The sequence below is a fragment of the Cetorhinus maximus genome, unplaced genomic scaffold (genome assembly GCF_964194155.1).
Source record: "Cetorhinus maximus unplaced genomic scaffold, sCetMax3.hap1.1 HAP1_SCAFFOLD_745, whole genome shotgun sequence".
Lineage (NCBI taxonomy): Eukaryota > Metazoa > Chordata > Chondrichthyes > Lamniformes > Cetorhinidae > Cetorhinus > Cetorhinus maximus.
This window is the reverse complement of record NW_027596687.1, coordinates 42,329-52,898: the sequence shown is the minus strand read 5'-3', so window position 1 is coordinate 52,898 and position 10,570 is coordinate 42,329. Positions and strand designations below refer to the sequence as shown.

Here is a 10,570-nt window from a genome sequence, read left to right as displayed (position 1 = left end):
AGAGAGAGAGAGAACCATTAACAATATCAGCTACATGGAGAAATTAGATGATCAGCAGTTTAGTGGGAATAGGATCGATGGGGCAGGAGGTGGGTCTCATGGACAAGATGAGCACTGAGAAAGGCCATGAGGGGAGATGAGAGAGAAACTGGAGGAAGATGTGAGTTCAGAGCTCAGACAAGGCGAATTTTAGAGACAGTTTGACCAAGTGGGCTAGTGGGAGGGAGGGAAGCAGCAGAGGCAGCTGATCGGATTGTCTCAATCTTAGTGACAAAGAAGCTCCATGGGCTCCTCACACTTGTTGTTGGAGGTGAGGGCGGAGGAGGCAGGGGAGAGGGAGGGTCCTTCAACATGAACTAACTTGTGTTAGAGCCACTAAAAAGATTCAACTCACTGTATTTCATACAAAGCTGATTTATTCGACTTTGTCATATATTTTTTTTAATATTAACACCTATAACTGGGCTGAAATTTACTAACATCAGCAGAAACAGACCCCAATGTACATGGTTCAGTCCTGGATGTGACTAACAGGAAAATCCACTCAATGTTCTGAGTTACTTGTGAGCTTGCTGGTGCCTCAGCAGGCTGGATCACCGAGTGAATCCCTTCCCACACTTGGAGCAGGTGAACGGCCTCTCCCCAGTGTGAGTTCGCTGGTGTACAGTGAGTTGAGATGATTCCCTGAACCCAGTCCCACAGTGAGAGCACCTGAATGGTCTCTCGTCAGTGTGAACACGTTGATGGCGCATCAGGTTCCCAGAAACTTTTTGCACTTCCCGCAGTCTGGGCATTTAAAAGGTCTCTCATCAGTGTGAACTCGCTGGTGTGTCAGCAGAGGTGATAATTGAATGAATCCCATCCCACACTCAGGACAGGTGAACGGTCTCTCCCCTGTGTGAACTCGCTGGTGTTGTACCAGCCCTGATGATCGCGTAACTCCACTCCCACAATCGGGGCAGGCGAACGGCTTCTCTCCAGTGTGAAATCACTGGTGTCTCAGCAGGTTGGATAATCGAGTAAATCCCTTCCCACATACGAAGCAGATGAACGGTCTCTCCCCAGTGTGACTGCGTCGATGAGTTTCCAGCTCAGACGGGAATCTGAATCCCATTCCACAATCCCCACATTTCCACGGTGTGTCCCCACTGTGAACGGTGCTTTGTCCGTCCATGTTCAATAGGGCGACTCCGTCAGATCCTGATGTGATGTTTGGTTTCAGTTTCCCGACTGCAAATCCTCCCCTTCTAATACCCTGTGAAATTGATTTAAAACAGAAAAAAAGGAGTGAGAGAGAACCCACAAAAACACAAAGGCAGGTTGTGAAATTGAGCTGAATGAATCTGGGCATTTGTGGGGCCGGCACTAGGAAAAAGTGACCATGAAAACTGCTGGATCGTCATAAAAACCCAACTGGTTCACTAATATCCATCAGGGAAGGGAACCTGCCACCCGGTCTGGGCCTACACAAGACTCTGGTCTCTTTAGGAGCATAAGTAGTGATCAAGAGAAGTCCTGACATCCCGTCGAGCCTCCTCCACCATTCAATACGATCGTGGCTGAATTTGGGCTTCAACTGCACTTTCCCGCCCACTCCCCATATCCCTCGACTCCCTGAGAGACCAAAAATCTCCCCATCTCAGCCTGAAACATATTCAATGATGGAGCATCCACAACTTGCTGGGCTGGAGAATTCTATGTGACAGAGAGAGAAAGAGAGAGAAGGGGAGTGGGAGAGACAGAGAGAGAAGGGGAGTGGGTGAGGTAGGGAGAGAAGGGGAGTGGGAGAGGCAGAGAGAGAAGGGGAGTGGGAGAGAAAGAGAGACAAGGGGAGTAGGAGAGGCAGAGAGAGAAGGGGAGTGGGAGAGGCAGAGAGAGAAGGGGAGTTGGAGAGGCAGAGAGAGAAGGGGAGTGGGAGAGGCAGAGAGAGAAGGGGAGTGGGAGAGGCAGAGAGAGAAGGGGAGTGGGAGAGGCAGAGAGAGAAGGGGAGTGGGCGAGGCAGGGAGAGAAGGGGAGTGGGAGAGGCAGAGAGAGAAGGGGAGTGGGAGAGGAAGAGGATGAGGGGAGGGTTGTTACAGATCTGCAACTAAACCAGAACTCTGACAAAACTTCCCAAACCCTCAACCTCCACCACCCAGAAGGACCAGGGTAGCAGGTGTATGTGAACACCATCACCTCCAAGTTCCCCTCCAAGTCACAAACCATCCTGACTTGTCTGACATCCAGTACTGGATGTACAGAAATTTCCTCCATTTAAATATTGAGAAGACTGAAGCCATTGTCTTCAGTCCCCGCTACAAACTCCACTCCCTATCCACCGACTCCATCCCTCTCCTGACAACTGTCTGAGGCTGAACCAGACTGTTCACAACCATGGTGAAATATTTCACCCCAAGATGAGCTTCCAACCACAGATCCACATCATCACCAAGACCGCCTTTTTCCACCTCAGTAACATCGCCCGACCCCAGCCCAGTCTCAGCTCATCTGCTGTTGAAACTCTCATCCATTCCTTTGTTACCTGTGGACTTAACTATCCTAACACACTCACTGCCGGCCTCCCACATTCACCCTCCCTGTAATCTTGAGGTCATCCAAAACTCTGCTGCCCGTGTGCTTACTCTCACCAAGTCTTGTTCACCCATCACCCCTGTGCTCACCGACCTACAAAGGCTCCAGGATAAGAAGCAAACTTTTTAATTTCTCATCCGTCTTTTCAAATCCCTCCAGGGTCTCACCCTCCCTATCTCTGTAATCCAGTCTCACAACCCTCTGAGGTATCTCAGCTCCTCTAATTCCGGCCTCCTGAGAATTCCTGATTTTAATCACTCCACCATTGGTGACCATTCTTTCATTTGCCTTGGCCACAAGCTCTGGAATTTCCTCCCTAAACTTCTCCACCTCTTTTTCTCCCCTTTGAGATACTCCTTAAAACCGACCCATATGACCAAGCTTTTGGTCACCTGCCCTAATATCTCCTCATGTGGCTCAGTGTCAAACCTTGTTTTGCAACACTTCTGTGAAATGCCTTGGAACATTGTGTTTCTGTAGCACTTTCCGTGTAAGACAAATTGTTGTTGATTTGGAGATATATCACTGTTCCTTCATCATCACTGGGTGAATAACCTGTAACTCCTTACCTAACAGCATTGTGGGAGCACCTTCACCACACGGACTGCAGCGGTTCAAGAAGATCAAACATCATCTTCCCCACAGGCGACTGGGGATTGGCAATATTTGCTGGTATCTGTGGAGAGAGAAACAGAGTTATCATTTCAGGCCATGCAGAATGGATTACAGAGAATAAAAATTACACAGAATTTGATGGTCAATATAAGCTCAGAAGTGGAAGAGAAATGGACTATAGCACAGGAAAAACAATTCCTAACTATGAAAGATGGGAATGTAAAGCTGGGAAGTCATCAGCACACGGTCAGGGTTGGGGAGTGATGGAAACTTCATTTAGACACTGTCGGCAGAAGTAACAGTAAAATCCGAAATGGAGCTAAAATACACCCTTTATTAGAGACAGAGGAAGTTAGACAATGGCAGAAAGGTGATCAGGGAGGGCAGAGGTGAAACAGAGGAATGGATGAACATGGATTTAGATCCACAGTAAAGAAGTCACACCAGCCCCTGAGGCATGAAACCTCTTACAGATAACAGAGCACAGCACTAAAGGTCTTGATTGTGGATGAATGGTCAAAAACATGCAGCTCTGAAATAAATTCAGAGTTTGCAATGTTAAACTCTCCTGCTGGATCCTGCAGCTAGAATGATATCAGAAGCACTGGAGTCAGAGAAAAATCTGCCAGTTGAGGAAATACATGGGGAGCGGGTTGATGTCAGCGTGTAATTGTTGATGTGTGATGATGTCACAGTGTAATTGTCGATGTGTGATGATGTCACAGACAAACACAGAACATCTGGGTCTGTGCAAACCAGTGATCACCACACATTATGAAGGATGTGGAGGGTCCTCGAGAGGGGGCAGAGGAGATTTACCAGAATGGGTCGAGGAATGAGGGATGTTAGTTGTATGGTTAGTTTGGAGAAACTGGGGTTGTTCTCCTTGGAACAAAGTAGATTGAGGGAAGATTTGATAGAGGTGTACCAGTTTATAATTGGCTTACATAACATAGTTAAAGAAAAGCTGTTCACAGTATCTGATTGCAAAAGGATTACAGGACTACAGATTTAAGGGATTACAGATTTAAGATTTGAGACAAGATCTACAGGGAGCATGTGAGGAAAAAAATTTTACACAGCGAGTGGCAATGACCTGGAACTCAATGCTCACCCTTAGAGGCCGATAATATCAAGTTCCGATGAATCAAGTCATTCTGTCAGATTTTAATGTGACGTTTGGTTTCTGTTTCCAATCTGCAAATCCTTCCCATTTAATATACCAGAATGTTGCCTGGGAAGAAACATTTAAGTTTATGAAGAGAGGTTGGATAGACTTGGGTTGTTTTCGTTGGAGCAGAGAAGAGTGAGGGGCGACCTGATCGAGGTGTACAAGATTATGAAGGGCATGGACAGGGTGGATAGGGAGCAGCTGTTCCCCTTAGTTGAAGGGTAAGTCACCAGGGAACATAAGTTCAAAGTGAGGGGCAGGAGGTTTAGGGGGGATGGGAGGGAAAACTTTTTTACCCAGAGGGTGGTGACGGTCTGGAATGAGCTGCCTGGGAGGGTGGTGGAGGCGGGTTGCCTCACATCCTTTAAAAGGTACCTGGATGAGCAGTTGGCACGTCATAACATTCAAGGCTATGGGCCAATTACTGGTAAATGGGATTAGGGAGGTAGGTCAGGTGTTTCTCACGTGTCGGTGCAGACTCGATGGGCCGAAGAGCCTCTTCTGCACTGTGTGATTCAGTAATTCTGTGAAAAAGGAGTTTAGAAACAATCCATCACTCTCAATCCAGGACATAAATTGAGAAGAGACAAATATTTCTCTTGCTTTGAGTTTGCTGTGTGTAAATCCTCCCCTTCTAACCTCCTGTAAAAAGTTTCCAAAAACCATCCCTGTCAGTCCAGGATAGAAATGTACAACATTCTCTCCTCCTGCCACCTGGAACAGGATGACCGCGCATGCGCTCTTCTGCTTATTGCCCACTATAAAGATGGCGGCTGTTGCCTCGGGCCTGACGTAGGGAGAAATCCAGACTTTTTCGGCCCGTTCTCCGCAACCGCAAACCCCGTACCTTCTTGGGGTCTTCAACCTGCCCTGTGTCTTTATGAAGCCTCCCTGCCCACTCCGCTGGCTCCATTCCTCCTCACACACCCACTAACTCTGTTAGTTTGCTCCACTCAACATTTTCGCAACCGCACTGAGCACCATCAGTCGCAGACCAGCGGTACGCATGCTCATGAAACAAACCGCAATGCGCACGCTCCAAGCACATACAACAGTGCGCATGTGCCAGGAACTTTTCTCGTGAGAATAGGGCACATTCTGTCCCGCAGCGAATGCTGGGTGATCGATCTGCCATTGAAGGGCGAAAATGTCGGAGAGAAACTTCTGTCATGTAATCAGATACGATGGGTGCCATTGGGGAAAGGCATTAAAATTGTTGAATCAATTGATACAGCGACCAAGTTACTCTGGGCTCCACCATAATTCTCTCCTGGGTGTAATGAACAGCAGAACAAACCCCTAGAGTTAGATCTGAACTCAGCGGAATCTCAGCAGATGGGGTGAGTTGGTGGCTTTTAAACCATCTTTTGCCACTAGCAATCCTCTGATTGTGGATCAAATCCTTTGAACCTTTAAAGATGGAGTGTTAACATGTGGGCAAACTAAATAAAGCCCTTTGCTCATGTGAAGTATCTGAATGGCTTCCCACCGGTGTCATGAAACTATTAATGTACATAATATTTTAGAAAATACTTTTATTTTAAAATAGAGGTTTAGTCTGTGGGTGTGTCTTATTTGGATTAAGGCCAGCTAGCCTGGGTGCTTTGATGTGTGCTAGTTTTGAGATGTAAGAGGAATATCGTGCATTTGCATTTTTTAATAGAGCATTCAAGAAGTAGGGTGAAAATGGACAACTACCTAGCAGCTACCAAGCAATATATTTATATTTTTTAATAAAATTGGTATTATGAAAGGACTTTCATTGTTCAAAGAGGCTGGTGGGAAAATGAGAATTTGCATTCAATCAGTAATGGTAGGTATATCAAGACAATCATTTTGGGTGTGCAGAACAGAGGCAACGTGAGACCAAAAGGCAGCTGCAAGCCTCCATTTGACTCCACAAGGAACAAATGAAAAGAACCTCATTTTGAATTCGTATGGTGAAAATGCTTTGCCTGGTGTCTGGTTAAGTCTATGGGTTGCTGTTGCCTTAATGGAGATTAGTTTGGGAATTTTTTTAAAGTTCTGAGAGAAAAATTTGTAGCCATGTGTATATATATTTTCACCTGTGTAAATTAATAAAATATTTCATTTTGTTCAATTTAAAACTTCGAGAGCTGATTCCTGAATTTAGGGTCGCATCTCAAACATAACACTTAAAATGATAGGTTGTGACAGTTGTTTAAGGTTTCCCTCTGGGAATTTTAAATAACTCCGCTTTACCAACTGCATCAGTCATAACACCAGCGAGACTGTGTTGCTGTGTCAGTAATTGGGATGATAGGGCGAATCCCTTTCCATTTCCACCTGGTGAACAACCTGTTTACAATGTGAGCTTACCTGCACGTTTTCAGCTCAGACATGGATCTCTAAATCTGCTGGTAATGGGTTCCACATATTTAACACTACAGAAGAACACGCAGCAGGACTAGGCCATTCGGCCCCTCAAACCTGCTCTGTCATTTAATAAGATCATGGCTGACCTGACAGTAACCTGAAATCTGTACCCCGTCTACCCCGATAACCTATCACCCCCTTGCTACCAAGAATATATCCATCTCTGCCTCAAAAATATTCAAAGACTCTGCTTCCATAGTCTTTTCAGGAAGAGAATTCCAAAGACTCATGACTCTCTGAGAAAAAAAAACTTTGCCTCTCTGTTTTAAATGGGTGACCGCTTATTTTTAAACAGTGACCCCTAGTTCTAGATTCTCCCACAAGAGGTAACATCCTCTCAACGCCCGCCCTGCCAGGTACGCTCAGAATCTTATATGTTTCACTAATCAGGTAAAGAAAAGCAACATATTACAGATGCTGGTCATCTGAAATAAAAACAGAAAATACTGGAATTCTCAGCAGACCTGATAGCCTCTGTGGAGAGATAAACATAGTTTTCATTTCAGGTCTGTAATCTTTCATCGGAACTGCATTACATCTGAACTATAAATTATGCCTCTCAAATCAAAGATGCCACCAGATGTAGTCAGGGAACTCAAGGAGAAAATGAAAATCCGCTTTGAGGGATGGAATCAGAGAATGAAGGGTGAACAGCCCGACTGACCAGAGACAGTCAAGACACCTTCCTCTTCTTTAAGACAATGGAACATTGACTCTGATTTTATCAGTGAAATTAACTGATCTGAGACATTTAAATGATTCTCGTTACTGCACATCAGGAATTCAAACCTAATATCGGCTTCGGGACAATCAGAATACTTGGTATCAGACAAGACACCGAGGGGCTTGAAGGGAGATGGCACCGGTTGTAGGAGAGTTGATTCCCGGTGATATGGATGTGCCTGCAGCGGGCGGGATCAGACTGTTCACAATGAATGACCCAACTTTTATTTTGGAAGCGCAAGACGGATAGAGAGAGATAGTCATCTGGGTAGTAGCAATCTGAAGATTTGACTCATTGACACCCTGGTTAGGATACCTTGTAGACTGAACTTGTATAAGTCTCTGAGGCACAATTGGTCAGTGTGTTTTCTTGTTAACTGAAAGGTTGGTGATTCAAGACCATCCAGGAGTGAAGACTTTACTGTTTTCCCCCCATCAGCATTCTTTGTCACGCAGTTCAGGGTTGTCATTGGGTACGTGGGCTACAAGATAATATCCCCAAAACGGTTCCAGATCTACTGTTGTCCAGTGAGCTCCCGCACAAACAGCTTTTGGAAAAATATTATATTTTGTCAAACATAGTGAGAAAAGATTTGTACAAACTATGTACCTTCATCTAACCCAGTAGAAATGTAAGAAATTATTGGTTTCAGACAAACCCATCAACGATTCCCTCATCCTCAGCTCCACCGTGGGTGAGACAGGGAAAAGCAGCAATATTCCGGCCCCGCACTCTCCAATCACCAGCTGCCAGCAGAAAGCGGCGACTGCAGCTTCAATCAGCGGGTTACTGCCCATCCCTGGGACGCGAGATACTCTAACCCGGACCAAACCTCCCAATACACCGAGCACTGGCTCAGGAAAACGCAGGTAAATTATATCCCGGTCACTGAACCTCCGAGCAGCATTTACAGGATTCCCGAGTGAGTGAGTCACAAATAAAAATCGCACCACCTTTCCAAGTCTTTTCACTGTAAAATTCCTTCATTGTATTGAAAATCTGACTGTTGAAGATCTGAAAATGAGCACCATGGGATTTGTGTGACTGAGTTACTTGTTTTCCATTGTTTGTCCGTCAGGTTTGCGATTCAATTTGTGTGGATGTTGAAGATAATCTGACTTCAAAATGAGTTCATAAAGCAGATAAATATTAAATCCAGGAACAAATCCTGAGGAAAATGGATCACATTGTTTGGAAGGAGGTGCAGCTAAGAAGTGGAAGATGTGAATGATGTTATTAATGATTGAGAGGAATGCATTGCAACCTTGGGGCTTTTGTAGGGTGATTACCTTACACACTTTGATATTCGGAACAAGCTGAGGTATCAGGTTGAAAGCAACAAGTGTCTCCATGTGTGTTGGGATATGAAGCAGACCTTGATCACTTGCCCAGCTAGCTCAGTTGGTAGAACAGGTGAATCTTAATCTCAGGGTCGTTGGTTTGAGCCTTACGCTGGGCGCTGTGGGACTTCTAAAATCTTGTTCCTTTCAAAAAGGGGAAAAAAACTCCAACTAATCGCTGCAAGGCAGGCATTCACCATTGAAAGCAACTGGCAGACATCAAATTCGAAGCACTTTCATGTCGCATCTCTTTCTGCTTCTGTCCCTGTCTCGTGTCCAGCTCCCAGGTCAATTAGCTGCTGGATGCAGACAGAGTCAATTCGTGGGAAAATAAGATGCAAGGCGATAAGTTTGTAGACAATGTTGCAGAGTAAAGAGACACCAGGATCTCATCTTCCTGATCCTCCCAGATTCTGATTACAAGAATGTCCACAGTGCCTATTATCCACAGTCACACTTTCCTTCTAGTCCGTTTGTACGTTGTACGAGCACATTCTAGTACGTTGTTCAGCTTTGAAATTGTTCATATTTTCACACTGGATTTCAATGTGAAGAAAGCAGAGCTGTGATAAGCTTATATTGTTCAGCAGATGCACTGCAAGAAGGTACATAAGAGGCTGATGGTAACAGTGCTCTTTGGACGTGGTGAGCTCCAGTGAATAATTGGCACCATTCACGTGTCGTTCAATTAGTCTCGTGACAAACCTGGTACTAGAAATGACAAGAAAATTCGCTGAATTTTATCCGTGTTTTGGTTTGATAAGAGCCGAATACAAGGTAAGAAAGTACATCTCGCTCGAGTGGGTTAATGAATGGCAAAATGACCCGTGTTGTTGAGAAACATAAAATTATAAAAAGTTCGAGCAAAGAAAGGCCATTCGTGCTGTTTTCAAAGAGCAGGGTGATTGATCAGGAGTGATAGTTGTGACGGTACAATCAGTAGAGAGCAACATTTCTCCTTCTCCCACCCATATTTTGCCTCGCACCAACACCTCTAGTCAGTGCTTTACAACCAGCCCTACTCTTCAGCCATTCCCTCACTCCGCCTCTGTGTTCTCCACTTGTTCCAAGTGTGATTTTTCCAGCTCCGAGGCGATACTCTCACTCTTCTGCTTCTGGCAGAGCTGCTAAATATTTTCAATCAGTAAGTTATCAATACTTGCTTAAACAATTTCTCAAAATCCACAAACCTTTATCATTTGACCGGGAATCAAACCCGGGCCGCAGCAGTGAAAGCGCTAAATTCTAACCACTAGACCATCAGGGAAGCAACCAAATCATTTCTCGAGCTGGCTTATCTATGCTGCTTTTGCATCTTTTTGTTCCATCTCAAATCTCTTAAACCACAAAACTGCCTGTTTAGGTTCAACACAAACGACTTCTTCAGCCAATGAAAATAACGGTTGCTGTGAGCTGGAACATGAAATTGACAGTGAGGTGAAATAGTCCCACAAGCTGCTCATGTGTAACTTTCAATTTCCCAAAACCCTCCACCCTATTCGCTGTTGGTCCAATGGAAGCGCCGATTCCTGGTCAGTTGTCATCAGGGAAACTACCAATAAACTGGACATTAGACTTTTTTTTCATTCCCGATCTCTTCACCAGAGAAAACTTTCTCCGACTAAATGTCTTGTTAAACTTGAACACAAGTGACTTCTTCACTAATGAGAAGCACCATTGCTGTTAGCTGGAACATGAAGTCGATACTTTCCTACTTTAAGACAGTTCTTAAAGTCTCCCCCTTTGACCGAG

General features: G+C 45.0%; 1 long non-coding RNA gene across 1 annotated transcript; it reads right to left on the bottom strand.

Moving 5' to 3' along the window:
* Positions 1 to 398: 398 nt before the first annotated feature.
* LOC144674664 (uncharacterized) lies at positions 399 to 4,762 on the bottom strand. Its single transcript, XR_013574604.1, has 3 exons — positions 4,301 to 4,762; positions 3,141 to 3,247; positions 399 to 1,255 (listed from the first exon to the last, which is right to left on the bottom strand). It is a non-coding gene; the product is annotated as an uncharacterized LOC144674664 (long non-coding RNA).
* Between the last annotated feature and the right edge of the window lie 5,808 nt (positions 4,763 to 10,570).